Below are 17665 nucleotides of genomic sequence, written 5' to 3'. Positions count from 1 at the left end.
AAAGGCAGTAATAGAATTTGCATGACAACAATATACATTATTCACAAATATAATTTTTCTTTTCTCAGTAAATGAGAGAATGTGATATATACAAGTGTATATGGCTATCTATGTGTGTGCAAAAAGTTATCAAAAACTACAAAGTTAATGATGGCTTAATGCTTTTAGCATCTACTATGTAAAACTATTTTGTACAAATGAAATTACAAAGAATTCTCCCAGGCAGCAAGAAAATAACCACCAGTAGCAATAAAGGATGATTACTCCACACACTCGAAGCGAAATTAAGTATTTTAACCTTATAAAATGTCCCCTTTATAAAACAGACACATTAGTTATTCAGAAACTATATAACATAACAACTGCATTCATTTCACACTAATGAAGAAAATTGCCTGGGCTTACAACAACAGTCTGTTATTAACTGGAGAAAAAACCTCTCTCCATAACATGGAACATTAAACATAATTAAATTTTTTGCCTAAAATTGAAATACAATGAAGCACAGACATGGCAGCTGTTGACTGCCATGCCTTAGGTACTTGAAGATAGTGCAATAGGAAATTATCTTCTGTATTATAAAATAAATGACCTGTTTCCCTCAGCATTAGTCAGCTGCTGACATATGTTTAGAATTATGGTGGATATTAGATAAAAGCAGTGATTGATGACACAATTCTTGATATCTCAATAAAACTGGTGTTTAAAGATATTCCTTTTGTTCAATTTAAGTAAATTTTGAATATTTCATGGGTTCCTAAGAAGACATAATATTATTTGAGGCACTCACTATCAATGCTACTGAATATATTTGATGACAAACTCATAAGATCATTTATTTTGGCCTAAAACACACACACATTTTCTCATGGCTGCAATTAACTTGAAATATCTAGACAATCATTACTGGATTTTACACATAACTTTCTAGTATCAGAATCTTGTTTCACTTCATAACTGGGTACATTCTGATCAAATCAAAGACAGCTGCTGCCAGCATTTTCAATCTATTATTACTGTCATAGTTTTTAAATTGTTCAGTCAATCTTCATTAAATTTTAGATATGAAATTCTATTGTTACAATTTTGCTTCTTTTAAAATGGGATACGATCTTTTAGAATTGTATCTGATCATTTGAGGATAACATAGCTACAAATGATGCACTAAAAACGCTAATCATTAATTTCATATTGCAGCAGACGGTCCACTGAGATTTAATCCCTGGTCGGCTGAGAGTCAATTGGTCTCAGCCAGGGTAGGCTGATTGCACTGCAATTGGCCCTGGTTTCCAAGAACGAGCTGAGAAAGGAACAATTGGCAAACATTGTCTTTCCTGACTGCTACCAATGATCCCTGCTGAAATATGAGAATGAGAGAGTGTCAGGACAAGATTGAGATTGGCTGTGATTTTGCTATAATAAAATCGGCTGCTGAAAATCAATCTGCAAGGTTGACACAAAAAGAATCTTAACTGAGAGTTCAGAGGGTTAATTACATCTAATAAACTGTCCCAGAAAGTCCTTTAAGATGTTAAAACATTACTGCATTCAACGACTTGACACAAAAGAATCTTAATCCCTGAGTTGGACACGTTGAATAGGTACTTTTTATCAGTTAGGATTCCCAATACAAAATCTGTAAGACTAGGCTTAAAAAGTTAGGAATGTGTTGAACCAGAATGTGTCGATCTCCAGAAATGAACACAGGAAATGCTGGAGAAACTCAACAGGTCCAGCATCTGTGGAGAGAGAAACAAAGTTAATGTCTTGATTCCATTCTGACTATTCTTCAGAATGACAACTATCATCATACCTTGCTATTGAAATATATTTTTTGATTTTAAATAACTTGACATTTAGGAAAATCTCTCAAAGGGACAGAATTTTAATTGCACTGGTAAGCCCTGTTGACTGGACTGAAAGCAGGATCGAGCATTGCTCCGTTACCTTTGTGTGCCCCTGGGTTGCTGACAGTGGTAACAAATTGACAGGGTGCCACTCGGGACACTGTCCAGTTGAGTAAAGTGGCCTGTTGTCCCGTGCTACCTGCCCAATCGGAGGACTGCCAGGTCAGTAGCATTGGCAGTGCCAGAGCTAGCACTGAGCAGTGCTGAGAATGCAGCTTGAGAGAGAGAGAGAGAGAGAGAGAGAGAGAGAGAGAGAAAGAGAGCCAAATAGCAAGTGGGTTTAATTCAAACAGTCAAAACTAGGCAGAAGTGAGGACTGCAGATGCTGGAAATCAGAGTCTAGATTAGAGAGGTGCTAGAAAAGCGCAGCAGGTCAGGCAGCATCCAAAGAGCAGGAAAATTGACATTTCGGGCAAAAGCCCTTGGCCTTCAGCCCTGATGAAGGGCTTTTGCCCGAAACATCGATTTTCCTGCTCCTTGGATGCTGCCTGACCTGTTGTGCTTTTCCAGCACCATTCGAATCTAGTCAGAACTAGGCAGTCAACCCCAGTGATTAGAGTAGGGAAGGGATAGTATAATTGCAGAAAATTAGGCATGGGATGGCCATTGCTGCAGGGATGCTCCTCAAGAATCATGGAATACATATCAAAGAGCATTCCTTCATCCTCCCACTTCAGTGAATCTGCTTGAAGGCTGACAAGGTTTACTCCTCTCTCCACAAGAATCACAATGAGTCTCTCTCTCTCACTGCAACCCCCAGGTGATAAAACGTGATAAAGGGCTTTTGCCCGAAACGTCGATTTTCCTGCTCCTCAGATGCTGCCTGACCTGCTGTGCTTTTCCAGCACCACTCTAATCTAGACTATGATTTCCAGCATCTGCAGTCCTCACTTTTGCCAAGGTTTACTTATTAGTCTCCCAATTTAATGACATGTCCTTGCAATATAGGCAAAATGCAGAAGTGGCCTTTAAGTGGAGCCGCTAATGGTTTGCAAATGAGCTGGAGCCAATTGAAGATTCAGCCAGCAACAAGTAGCTGATTGATAACTGGTCACTGGATCACTAACCAATGACTAAGACCATCTGCCTGAAAACAACCATGTGATTGGTACTGTGAAAAAGAGAGGGAAAAGCCATCAGATCACTGCAAGTGTTAAGTTTTTTAGATTCCCTATAGTGTGGAAACAGGCCCTTCAGCCCACTTCTCTCTGACTAACACACCTAATACTATGGGCAATTTAGCATAGCCAATTCACCTGTACATCTTTGGACTGTGGGAGGAAACCCACACAAACTCCATACAGACAGTCACCCAAGGCTAGAATTGAACCTGGGACTCTGGTGCTGTAAGGCAGCAGTGCTAACCACTGAGCCACCATACTGCCTGAATGAACTGGAGCCAATTGAGGTGTAGTAAAAAAAATTCAAAGCCTGAAGAAAAACAGTTCTTTTTTTCCCAATGGCAGTTGCTGTGACTTTTAAGTACTATTTCAGATATCTTTATAGTAGGAATCATTCAGTCAGTGCCTCCTGCAAATAAGTGCAAGGATCTGGAGAAGGAAAGCCAAGCAGTAGCATTCTGCTCAGCACAAAAATCATCTCAGCAAATCCTGTGAGTAGGGACCACTGAAATGCCTCCTCTCTGCTCATTACATCCATGTTATTCCTGCCTGTGTGTAGAAAGGGAGTTTATAGGAGGGTTGGAGTGTTAACTAGGAGAATTATATTGCTGATAATTGATAATTATAAGTACAGACACCTAGTCCATGGAGCCAATTGAGGTGCACAAATGGAGATTCAGTTTACAACAAGTAGCTGATTGGTTAGTGTTCCAGTGATCAGTTATCAATGACTAAGACCATCTGCCTGAAAACAACCATGTGATTGGTTCTGAGGTGGCTGAACAGTCTTTGAACTGTGAAAAAGAGAGGGAAAAGACATTATATTACTGAAAACTGAAAATTCTGAACTAAAAAAACATAAAGCCTAATTTGTATAAATCTTTAACTTCTGTGATGACTTTTGGAGTAGTAGACATTGATCTTCAGTGCAATCCACGGTGAAGCAGAACAAAGGTTACAGTTTTTGTCAGGATTAGGTGTAAATATTGAGACAAGGACTTTGTTGTGGTATCACAGAGTCACTTAGCACATTTGGCTGGACAGCTGGTTTGCGATGATATGGTTTGCATTTTAGAATGATATGGACTCAACTCCCACAGTGACTGAGGTCCCCATGGAGGTCCAACCTCCTTAGACTCATCTTTTGCCTGAAGTGTAGTGACCCTCATGTTAAACCATCACCTAATTTTCTCTCTAATGAGACACCAGCCATATTGTCCTCCAGGTCAATGCTGACTACTTTTAAATAGCACAGGTGAAGGAAAAGACAAGGTTCTGTACGGAATTTAAGATATGGCACTAGAAACAGCAAAGAATTTCTTGAAGGTGACAGAGTGTCCCTGGAAGTCTTAAGGGATATTTCAAAATCAAGGTTGATTGATTTGTTCAGTAAACTGGAGGTAGCATTGCCTAGCAGAGCTAAGATGGCAGAGATAGTTAAAGTACTAGTTTGGCATTTGGGTTTAAAAGAAATACAAGAGGGATCAAGCTAATCAACTATGCAGCCTGAGGGCAAAATATTTTAACTTTTAAATTATGGAAAGTTCAATTGGTATAAATTCTCTGTACAGCATGCTTCTCTCTCTAAGGTCCCTCAATGCACTTTTGATAGTCTTGATTTAACATACATTTTTTTGTGAGGCACACTGCATGAGTGGTAATACAGTTCCAAGCCACTTGGTTCCCAATGGCTGAAAAGCCTCAGATAGCAATTTTCCTCACTGTGCCTCTGCAGCAACTGTTGCAAGCTTTCTTGCATCTCTCAGCACCTAGTCCTGGATCTTCAAATATGCCATAAACATAGTGGACTGATGGTGGCTCGAGAGTGGCTTCTGTTTTTTTTTGGACACCCTGTGCCTATCAGAGCTCCCATATTCCAGCCCTAATCCTGGCCCTTATACCCTTGTAGTTGGGTCTGCCAGCCAACATACATCAATGCCTCTCATCAGGATCATTTGCAGGTACAGCAGTGGTCACCAGACTAGATGGTGCTGATGTTACAAAAAGACCAGCAGCTTTCATAAAACATGAGACATAAGACATAAGAAATTAGAACAGGAGTAGGACATTCTGCCCTTTGAGCCTACTCCACTACTCAACAGAATGTTGGCTGATCCAACATTCCTCACTTCCTCTTTCCTACATTTTCCCCATAACCCTTGATTCCCCAACTAATCAAGAATCTATCCAACTCAGCCTTACATAAACCAAAGGACTCTGCCTCACAGCTCTCTGTGGCTTTCAGAAGTATGACCTCCTTGTTTTGTTTTCATGGTGGGGTGTTGGGGGGTGAGTAGTGGGGGAAGGCATGCATGAAGGATATTAAAGACCTGAGAGCTTTTATATGGTTACAGGGAATGCTGGGCAGCTGAGGCAGGAACTCTATCCCCAGAGAATATTTCAATCCACTGACCTTTCATGAGAACTTTGTAAATTTCTGGTATTTTCTGTTTGATTTCACATCTCTAGCATCTGCAGTATCTTACTTTTCAGTTTTCCTTTAGAAAATGTCATTCCAGATAAATGAAAGACTGAAATTCATAATAAATAACAGGAGAATTTTCCAACATGAATTACATACCATTAGATTTAGCTAAGTAAATGAATGGAGATGGATTACTTGTTCTCAGCAGTTTCAGCAAGATTTTAGAGTTTCCATTAGATTTCATTGTAGATGCTATCTTTAGCACACTTGAAGATCCTTTGGGAATTTTACAAGCTGCAAACTCATTAATATGCAAAAGAAATGCAAATTGTATGGAAACTTCAGGATATGTAAATATATTCAAATCACCTTTCCATGAATATGATTGGGATGTGACCACACACAATGAAGTTGTTTCACACTATAAGTAAATTGTTCAAACGAACATGTCATTTTTGTTGGAAGTGAGAGAAACTGTGTATATTTAAGAAAAAGCCATTAAAAAAACAGGTATAATAAACAGCCAGGAAATTGCTTTCATGTGTTGTTTAAACGTGTGTTTGTTTGCATATATGTATGTATATATGAAATCTGTAATATATCTGTCATTAGAGATTCCATCTTAAATATTATCACTTGCACAGCCAATTAAATAGCAGGGTTAGAAGAAATGATTGCACTGGGGAATGCCAGAATCATAGCATCACCCTTGTGTATCTCATGTGAATGCACCTTTGTTGTCAAGTATCTCTGTACTGCCTAATCCTAGTCTTGACTGATATTGATTCATGCTTACTTTCGACTAGGAACCATTCATTTGCACTAACTAAAGCCTCCATCCATAGCTCAGGAACATTGGGAAAAATCAATTGCTCTGTGTAGTACTGATCATTTAAATTGGGTAGGTCCCTCTTTTGAGCAAGTTTGTTGATATCAAGTGGAATCACAGTAAATGTTCTGAATCATTCAACATTTCACCTCTTGACTTCTCCTTACCTCAATTCCCTTCTTCAGCTCTTTGTCTCAAATTCCTTCTAGAACCCTTGCCCAACACTGATTTATATGTTGGGTATCCCAAAGGCTGGCAGTTGTTTATTTCCCATTTACAATCCATAAGGGGTGGAAAGTGGACTGCTCAAATTCTGACAAGACCCAATGATACAATATGTGAAGACAGCATCCTACTATTAGTCAGTCAGAAATGAATTGACAATTGTGGTTTTCTTTGGAAACTTTGAAAGGTATTACATCATAAGTTTGTATTTTAGGGCTTTTTTCCCTCTATGCCTGAGACATTCCTCCTATGCAATCAATATTGTTTTCTTTATAGTGTTATAATTTCACAAAACCCTCTCTGACACTGAAGCATAATTTCCTGTCAACTTAATCAGCATGAGCAATGTCCAATCCTCTTTTGTTCAATTCATCTATCTCTTAATTTTCTCAAATTATATAAAACATGCTTCTATATCCATTTCCTCAAGTTTTGGTAGGGTCTATATTTCCTGGCTAGACTTTAGATTATAACACAGATCATCCCCACTTGGGCATACATCAATATCTGATGTCTCCTGTTTCACCTCTTTCTTTCTAAATTAATGCTTATATTCTCTCATTTCCTTTTTTCTGCCAACTTGAGATTTTAAATTTTCCCTCATGCTTAAGCTGCTCTAACTGCACTGAATGCTTGGCATGCTAGTCTTATGTGGCACACTCTGTTTGGGCTGTACGGTAAGCACATGTCTGACCGATCCGAAAATTGGAACCTCATCTTCAAAACATATGTCTGATCCATGAAGGTCCTAATCAAAGATTGGCTATATTGTATATATGCATTTCTTCAGTCTGGCCTACTGAAGATATCGGGTTTAAGTTTTAGCCTTCACATCCCAATACCATCCTTGCAAGGCACGGCACATGAGACAAAGTAGATACGTGAAAGTTCTCAAGGTATCATATTAGTTTCCAGGGTACCTGGTGCATTCTTCTCAGATGTGATATCAATAATCACTGATAACTTATGAACTGATGGAATGGAATCTTTTCTGTTGAAGTCTGCTGCAATAGGATATAGCACACTTGACACTGTGTACAGGTTATAGTGCCCTGTACCTGGGAGAAACAACTATGACAGCAAATGTTACTGTTTGGACTGCAGCACTAACCCATATCAAAAGGAAACAAAATGAAGCAGTGGGATCTGGCACAAATCACATCAGTATCAGCTTCATATACTTGTGCGTTGAGGATTGAGGATTGAGGATGGGCTCTTGGAAGTAGCCAGTTGCATCAAACTTTAGCCCAGTTGTCATCTTTTAACAGTCACTGGGATAAGATGACCACTTGCTCCTTCAGATCACAGGTCCTGCTGCAGCAAATGTCACACTGTGATGGTGTCCTGGGGCATCCCTAATCTTGGTGGTAATACAGATAAATCAGTTGGAAGAAAAGGCATCAAAGATGGTAAACTCTTGGCTGCTTGCACTTTCTCTGCATTCTGAGGGGATCTTTAGCTGCGACATTTACCGATGGGGGCCACTGCTGGTTCTGGGCTTACAGAGGTTCTCTGCACCTTTGTAGCACCATAGCCACAATGGCCCATGCTATGGGTGGACCATTGGTTATGGGTCCAATGAACCTGTGTGATGAATACCAGAAACAGAACAAGCTCTTAGTAATGTGAGCAGTCAGCGTTTGCATTATGCTCGCATGATGGTTTAACATCTTCTTAGATACAGTAGAACAGAGAGGGGTATAAAAAGATGGGCCATGGAATGCCTCCATATTGATCTTTGACATAGTAGGCCTTATTCTAATATATGCAGCAAAAGTCATGACATTGCAAATAAAATAGGAGATTGTAAAGCACTCTAAGAGGACTAATACCTTGACTCTCCAACCCCAACTCCACATCACCGAAGAAAGGATGCATCACCGAAGAAATAACAGCAGATTGTCAAATACAATTCAAAATGAGAGGTAATCAGTTTTGTGCCCATGTGCAGCCTATGCAATCTTGTATTATTTTTGTGGATTTGCAGTCCACTGGTGAGAATTTTGAGGTCATCTTATTATGTTCACTTTTTAGAGATGAATATAATCAACATGTAAAAAAAACAATGGCATGGTCATAATTGCTTGTGACTATGATTTGCAATCTAAGCAGATGACACTGCATGCATTTCACATGCAGGATACTATGATCACAGATGTCTTCAATCTGTACTGTGTAAGTGTCTGATTAATGTAATTGAAGAGCCTTATATCACTCACATGGAATCCATGTGCTCAGAGAGAAAAGAAAACACTTACTCCATCCTCACTGGATGTGGTAGCAGCCATTTTCCATGTCCCTTGCATATTTTCAAATTGGATATGCATGACAGGTTGTGCTTGACTGAGTGAATCACAAGCTTTACTTGGTGATCAAGGAACTTACAATACATTAGCCCCCCACCTCCATCCCCACACCCCCACAACCATATGTTCCTTTCTTCCTTGCACTCCCTGACTATGTTTCAATCTAACTATTTTTTTAAGTCTTCATCTCCCAACATGCATAGCTCTAATGCTTATCCATACTAACAACAATGTTACATTGTCACCACATTGAAACCAGGGTGGTAATGACTGTTGATGACCTCCCTCCAGCAATAGGTCATGCCCTCCAATGCTCTATCACCCCCCCCCACCCTTTATATATAGAGTTGTCTCCCTTCACAATTATTCTCCCCTCTGCATTCCAGCATGCTCCCCGCAATTCTGCAATTCACTTTTCCAACTTCCCTCTACACGAGTGGCCCTCAATAACCTGTCCTTTCATTGAGCTGATTTCCATGACTAACTGTGGTCCACCTGATTGTTGACCTAAATGGAAAATCCCAATTGATGAGTGACTGGATCTCTGATGGATCTCTTTGGTGCTTTTCAACTGACTTACCCCAAGTTCCCCAATTAGTTGCATTGGACCTATAGGACTGACCATGGCCATCTGCCCAGTATGCAGTGATATGATCCCTGCTCTGCCCTAAAAGGCTGACTGACCACATCCAAACCCCTAGACTAAGATTGAATACAGCCCTTGACCCTGACAGATGACTGCCCGCTTGATTTGACTGAATGATCGAGGGCCACTCCCCTTAGACTTATATACATGGCCATTTTGATCCAGTGTTTTTGCCGACATTATGTTGGTACATGGTGTAGATATGACATTGATGTAGCATGGTACCATATATAACACACTATACAATAACACATTCCCTTCACTGATTACTGATAACAACTATAAACATGTTACTTGGCTTTGTCTCAGTACTTCTGTGTTTCCTCACTGGTTAGCACAGTGACTCCTTTAGTTCTGAATAAGGTGGTAAATGCACAAAAAGGCAGACATACTGTGAACATCCAATTTTCCACAAAGTCAGCAAGGACTGAGAGCAACTGAGCAACACTGAGATATACCTTGGTTCAATCCATGATATAGGTGCTTGCTCCTGTGTGCAGCATTATAATGGAAGGTGCTGTTGCAATCCATAGTGCAATATTGGAGTGGAGAACTGTATTCTAAATGAGTCAAAGTTGTCCCAAGAGGATATAGTGAATTGGAATGTGTCCCCTGTCAACACCCATGGATAGGGGCCAAAGGTGATCACTGTCTAGTGTCTCACCAGCATGCAGGAGAATCAAACACTGCATATAAATGAGGCGAGATTAGGTACTAATGAGATGGTAATACATGCAAATAGGCCTCTTGCTGCTCACTAGTAAAATTCTTATCTCGTTCAAATCTTGGTTGTAAAATTTCAACATAGAGAATCTAATTCTTCTGAACTCACCATATTTTCCCAAATGACGGCATCATTCAAAAGCTGGGGGAATTCAGCCTTCTATGTCAGAACATTGTCCATCTATGATTATCATGTATCACAGAATTAAGTATTAATGCACAATAAATAGTGTTGTTTTAAAAGGTTAAGCCCTGAGACAGTTCTTTACCTTCTGCTCAATCAGTCTGTAAAGAAGACAGACTCCTATCAGGGCATCAAACTACATGATGAAAGATGGTGGCAATGATTAGCTTCACTGCCTAGAAAAGTGAGGAAATAGTGAAAATCAGAAAAGAGATTGTCAGGAGAAGGGAATTCAAAACATTGTTTTTAAAGGTGTATCTCAGTGTTGCTCAGTTGCTCTCAGTGCTTGCTGACTTTGTGGAAAATTGGATGCTCACAGTATCTGCCTTTTTGTGCATTTTCATCGTTACAGTTTTGAGGCCAGCTAACAGCCAGAGAGAAGCCATAGAGATGAACAGAAGGTTATGGAGGAAATATCTTTGAAAAAAAAAATCACCTCCAGAGAAACCACCAGAAAACTGTAAATCTCAAAAAATAGTTCTAAAACCAGCAATAGAGGAAACAAGCTTTTAAAAAGCAGCTTAGGGGAGAGATCTAAGCTATATACCTGAGAAATTTGGTTGATTATTGGCAAATTTCATCTCATGAAGAAAGAATTATAAAAAGTTTTGTTAATAATTGAAAAATTAAGTTGAACGCTTCTGATCATGAGTTAAATTGTAAACCCTGAAGTATTCACCTGATCACAAAGTTATTAAAAGCAGGTTAAGATAATTCTTCAGCTACAGGCATTCAAAACAATTGATTTTAAAGAAGGATGAAAAATCAGCAATAAAAATCATTATTGCAATTCCAACCATCTGAGCCCAATCAATAGGACAGTGTTATGAAGTTGAAGGAGTGTACTGTACCTTTAAGAGAGAGTGAAATTTAGTGAAATCATTTTTTTGATGGGATGCCATAAGACAAAGGAGCAGAGGTAGCCATTCAGGCCCATTGAGTCTCTTCCACCACTTAATGAGATCATGGCTGATCAGATAATCCTGAACTCCATTTTCGTGCTTTTTCCCCATAAACCTTGTTTCTCTTACTTTAAAAATCTGTATCTCTCAGCATTGAATATACTTAATAACGCAGCCTTAACAGCTATCTGGAGTTTCTCACAACTCTGAGACAAAAAGTAAGGTTGCCTCTCATTCTTGTGTATTCCAATGAGTACAGCCCCAATCTACTCATTGTCTTTTCATAAGACAGTGTTATGAAGTTGAAGGAGTGTACTGTACCTTTAAGAGAGAGTGAATGCTGTTCTGCACTGAGAGCTTACAAGACCCGGTTCAGAGTGTACTGGAAAATTGAAAATATGTAACATTTGGCTGTGAAATAGATGCCCGAGTTGGTTGCATTTTTGGTTAAAGTTGAATTGTTATCAATCAGTTTAAATTGTGCCCCAGGATACTAAAACCCAATTTGAACTTATTATTTTGCCAACATCAAACCGATGAGACGATCCGATGTTGGGAATATAAAAAAGGCAAGCATTTTGAAAATCAGAGAACAACTGTCATTGAGAGAGAGAGAGAGAGAGAGAGAGAGAGAGAGAGAGCAAGAGAGACCCAACACATTGAAAGACTCTCTATCAAAGGTACCTTTTCATATGAAACATCTTCACAATAAAAAGAAAGAAATGACACAGGGAGATCTTCAGCTGGAAGAAGAAAGACCCCGAAGACAACAGCCGCTGTATGGTTTTGAAATTAAGTTGATGCAATTTTCGTAACTGTTTTATTGGAACCGTATATTATTACAGAGTTGGAGGCAGGTAATAAGCAGTTATGAGAAAGGGGAGGTTTAGAGTTGCGAATAGTTGTTGTTGAGAGTTAAAGTTAGAGTTAAAGAATAAATTGATATTATTTTCTTTAGTGGGATTTAGGAGTTCTCTGTCACTCATATTTTAACAGATTATGAGGCAAGGTGAGCTTTTCTGGGTGTTTGGTTTAATTAACAGAAGGGTTCACTGCCATATCATAACAACAGTCTCTCCATACCTGGTATAAGCTTAGTGAACATTCTCTGGACGACCTCCAATGCTAGAATATCTTTCCTTTGATAAGGGGTACAAAATTGTTCACAATATTCTGGTTATGGTCTGACTGACACCTTGTACAGTTGTAACAAAACCTTTTTACTTTTATATGCCATTCCCTTTGAAATAAAGGTCAACATTCCATTTGCCTGCCCTGTTACCCTCTGAACTTGGATGCTAGCTATTTGTGATTCATGGTCAAGTAGCCTAAATCCTTGAGCTGTAGCTTTCTTCAGTCTTTCTCCTTTAAATAATATTCAGTTATTTTATCCTTCCTGTCAAAGCACATAATGTCATATTTCCTCATTATATTCCATTCACCATGTTTTTGCTCACTCTCATCCCCTGTTTATAGAACATTTCAGCGCAGTACAGGCTCTTCGGCCCTCAATGTTGTGCTGACCTGTAGAACCAAACTGAAGGCCATCTAACTGACACAATCCATTTTTGTCCATTTTAATGTTTTCTCAATAACATGTTATATTGACTGGCCTATAGTTATCTATATTTTTGTCTCCTTCCCTTTTTCAATAACTGTGTTACATTAGCAGTTTTCCAGTGCTCTGGGACTTTTTCAGAATCTAGGATTATTACCAATGCATCCACTATCTCTGGAGCTATTTCCTTTAATATCTTAGAAAGCATCCAGTTGAGTTCAGGAGACTTCAGTTTTTAGTCCCATTAGTTTCCCTAGAAATTTTTCCCTAATGATAATTATTGTTTCTATTTCCTCTCCTACTTTTTGCACTTGAATATTTAGTAATTACGGGACGCTATTTGGGTCTTTAACGCAAAATATTTATTCAACTTCTCTACCATTTCCTGGTTCTCTCATATTATTTCCCTTGCTTTATTCTCCAGTGAGCTGATGTTCATTTACCTCTCTCTTCTTCTTATATTTAAAGAAACTCTTGTCTCTCTTAATATTATTTGCACATTTACCCTCAAAGTTCATTTTCATCCTTTAATTATTTGTTTCATTATATTTTGTTGTGAATGCCAAATACAAAGACATTTAACGAATAATATTTTATTTATTTCATGCATGAAAATACAAAAAGTGGATAAAGAAAAGAATGCAAATCTGATCACTTGATCAGTAAAACTTGAGTTTCATGTGAAAATACCTTAAACATAGAAAAATTGGTATAATCGCACAGCAACAGACATCTTTGATGCATTCAAAAAAGAAAATCATTGACTCTTTTTCAGTGAAGCTATTTTGAGAAAGTTCCACCTGCTGATCTTTGGAAATCCTTCAGCCACCTTAGAAATGGAATATCTTCATCACCACTGTGATGCTTGGAAAGGGAAAACTGAACTTTACATTGAAAACAGTATGTAGAACTGCAGACAATAATAGCTTTCAGTTTTAATGCTACAACAAGCTTTACAACCTAAAGATTTAACAATAGCTTTTATCGACCAAGAAGCCTGTAAGACAACAAAAGGAGTGTGGTAAAAGGCGATCAATATCCTAACAATCATTATGCAAGTCAAGAAAGTAAACAAATTCAACTACCTCTCAATAATCAAACAATATCACAAAATTCATTTATAGCAATATTCCAAATTAATTTAATCTTTCAGATTTATTTGATTGATTAACAAATTATCAAATATGGAAAGTACAATTTATAAAATTCCAAACCACTTGAACATTGGAACTAAATCAAATTCAGATCAAGTTAGCACAGTTGTCTATTACATCAGATCATGAATTACACAGAGAGCAGATCAATGAGAAACAAATTATTTTTCACAACCTCATACCAGCTTTTAATCAATATTTCACTTCAAGAACAAATAAGACACTGGTGAGATCACCCTTCAATAACAGATATCATTTTACCAGGAGAATCTGTAGACAATATGTAGAAATTATTGTTGAAACTGAGGGATGCAATTAGGGATACTCATAACAAGAGATAATTTGCAATTGAATGTTCATTGATCTCTTAGACAAATTAGTAACTGAGCTTCTTCAAACAAAAGAGGACCTAATTCCAACTAGAATCCAAACAGAAGTAGATACAAAGTCTAAAAATGTTATTCAAGTATTATACAACAAAAGTTCTATTTAATTGCATAAAATTCCACAGAGCATGTTGACTACATAAAGGAAAGTAAATCATCTGAGCAAAAGAAACAGAACTTTCACCTGAACAATTTACCGCATGTGACAACATAAACTCAAAATCCTAAACAACCCTCATGCTACAGTGCCTTGTCACAGGACCATTTCCAAAGTCTCTCATCAGTGAAGACAAAGCTGTTCAATGTTCCACCAACAGCATTGTCTTTGTAGCAAAAAAAGTCACTTCTCAAATACGTGCTACAGTCTGAAGAACATACCAAACGACAAATCAAATTGTTTTCATCCCAACATATATATTCATGCTTTGGAATTAAACCTTGAAGAAATGAGTCAATATTGCAAAGACAGCAAGCTTCCCATGATGAACAATGATGCATGGACACACTACTTCCTTCCCTCCCGGGGAAATCAATGACAGTATCTGAGGTGAAGAATGAATTAGAAGACATAATCACCTTATAATTCTCATATACTCCTGCAGTTACTTCACTGCAAGTTCCTTCAGTTGAATTGATGGAATTTCTAATCTAATGGAAACCAGCAGAGAACAAATAAAATCACTAATTTTGCCCAGTGATAGACTTTCATTATCTATCTTTTGACATAGATAAATCAAGTCAGGCTTGGGTAATGGTGAGAGAAATAAAGATACATTAAATGTTATGGAATGAAATAATGTTTATAATTTTAGAATATACCTAACTGCTTATCTATGTTTATGGCATGGGAATTCTGAAGAAGGGTCATCAGACTTAAAACTTTAACTCTGCTTTCTCCCAATAGATGCTGTCAGATCAGGGTTTCTCCAGCAATTTCTGTTTTTGTTATCAGTCTTATTTCTTCCTTTTCCAGTGGTGTTGCACAAACTCTGTGGTTGCAGAAGAGTTAGAAGTGGTTGGTTAAAATTGCTGCTCCGAATGTTGAGTTAAATTTGGTTAATGTCCTCTGTGTTTTGCAGTCCGTGACCACTCCACCAAAGACTGATCTACCTGCATTGGTGCAAGAGCAATCTTGGCAATCAGTGCTTAATGCAGAAAGTCTTGTGCTCCTGGGTTCCCTCACTTGACTCAGCCCCACACCTCTAGCAATGACCTGGGGAAACAGAGTATTGCTGATCAGTAGACTAGTGAAAGGTCAAGGTAAGGGAATCAATTATTCATGAGGTGGCATTCAAAGTGGACAAGCCAATATTAAAAGTTTGCCTACGCCCATGGGATTACTACATTTCATGCTTTACACAGAACAAATTACATCAGTGCAATGACTACATGTCATACATAATTGATTTGAACTTCTCCAATCTTCTGAAACGTGTTGCAACTTGAACAATATCCTCATCATTTGTGTCCAGCTAAGCAGAACATGGAGAATCCTATGTCATCTTTCCCTCATTCCACCCTTGCTCTTATCCACTTCTGAGGTGCAACTCACTGGTAACTGTTAGTTATCTCTGTAACTTACCCACTGAACTGCGAGTATCTGAGTGTTGCATAATCTGCATAAATTCTGTGCCGATGCACATTCAGAGATAGTGAGCTTCTATGCTGAGTTGTCAGATTTGTTGTAAGTGATCTAATAGATTCTAATAGATGCATAATGGCCCATGAGAGAAAGACATTTTTGAGTTAATAATATCAATGTATGAATGCTTTAAATCATCATTATGCACATAATCAAATTTTAATTACTGTTGACATCGTCAACACAATTGACATATGGAGAAAGTGAGGACTGCAGAGGGTGGAGTTCAGAGTTGAAAAGTGGAAAAGCACAGTAGGTCGGGCAGCATCAGAGGAGCAAGGGAGTTGACATTTCGGGCATAAGCCCTTCATCAGGAGTGTGGGGGGAGGGGGGAATGAGGCTGAGAGATAAATAGGAGGGTGGGGGTGGGGGTGGGGGTGGGGGTGGGGGTGGGGGTGGGGGAGAGGTATCTGGGAAGGCAATAGGTAGATGCAGGGAGGGGTGATGGTAATAGGTAGGAGGAGAGGGTGAGTGGATAGGTGGGAAGGATGATAGAACAGTTCAAGAGAGTGGTGCTGAGTTGGAGGGTTGCATCTGGGATGAGGTAGGGGAAGGGGAGATGAAGAAACTGATGAAGTTGACATTAATGAGGGAGTTGCGAAGGGAATGGTCTCTGTGGAATGCCGATAGGGGTGGGGAGGAAAATATATCTCTGGTGGTGGGGACTAATTGTAGTTGGCGGAAATGGCAGAGGATTGTGTGCTGTATCTGGAGATTTGTGAGGTGGAAGGTGAAGACCGGGGAGGATTCTATCTTTGCTGTGGTAGGAGAGGTGGGGTTCAGGGCAGAGGTGCGGGAAGTGGAAGAGATGCACTGAGGGCATAGTTGATCACATGGGAGGGGAAATTGCAGTCCTTGAACTAGGAGGCCATCTGGGATGTCCTGAGAGCAGAAACAGCAGAGGAATTGGGAGTAAGGGATAGTGGTTTTACAAGTGGGGGTGGGTGGGAGGAGGTTTAGAGAGCTGTGAGAGTGGGCGGGTTTGAAGTAAATGTCCGTGTTGAATCAGTCACCTGAAATGGAGATGGAGAGGTCCAGGAAGGGTCAGGGTGGAAGGTGTCTGTAAAGTTGATGCATTGTTCATGGGAGGGGGGGTGATGGTGATAGGTAGGAGGAGAATTCAAACTCTTCATGGGAGCACGAGGTGGCATTGATACAGTCATCGATGTAATGGAGAAAAAGGTGGGGAATGGTGCCAGTATAACTGCAGAACATAGACGTTCCACGTACCCGACGAAGGGGCAGGCATAGCTGGGGCCCATGTGGGTGTGCATGGCTACGTCTTTGGCCTGAAGGAAGTGAGAGGATTCAAAGGAGTTGTTGAGGGTGTGGACCAGTTTTGCCAATTGAATGAGGTGCAGGGGAAGAAACAGAGGATTTGCAGGCCTTCGCCATAGTAGATAGACGTGTACAGGGACTGGATGTCCATGGTGAAGTTGAGGTGTTGGGGCTGGGGAAACAAAGGTCATGGAGGAAGTAGAGGATGTGGATGGTCTCCTGAATGTACCTGGGGAGTTCCTGGACCAAGGGTGACAGGACAGTGTCATGATATGAGGAGATAGGTTCGGTGGTACAGGAGCAGACGGAGATGATGGGTTATCTGGGGCAGTCAGGTTTGTGAATTTTGGGTAAGCGGTAGAACCGGACGGTGTGGGGT

General features: G+C 39.4%; 1 protein-coding gene across 2 annotated transcripts in view; it reads right to left on the bottom strand.

The window, feature by feature from the left end:
• LOC140477055 (RNA-binding protein 12-like) overlaps nucleotides 1-17665 on the bottom strand; it is a 137703-nt gene that overhangs the window by 1315 nt on the left and 118723 nt on the right. The window contains exon 3 of one of the 2 annotated variants that reach the window (XR_011960646.1): nucleotides 14493-15579. The exons of the other annotated variant lie outside the window; for it this stretch is intronic. The gene's annotated coding sequence lies outside the window, so the exon portion shown is untranslated. Of the gene's footprint in view, nucleotides 1-14492; nucleotides 15580-17665 lie in introns of those variants that run through there. 2 annotated transcript variants of the gene reach the window in all.

This window comes from Chiloscyllium punctatum, chromosome 5, assembly GCF_047496795.1.
Source record: "Chiloscyllium punctatum isolate Juve2018m chromosome 5, sChiPun1.3, whole genome shotgun sequence".
Taxonomy (NCBI): Eukaryota; Metazoa; Chordata; class Chondrichthyes; order Orectolobiformes; family Hemiscylliidae; genus Chiloscyllium; species Chiloscyllium punctatum.
This window is presented reverse-complemented; position numbering and strand designations above follow the sequence as displayed.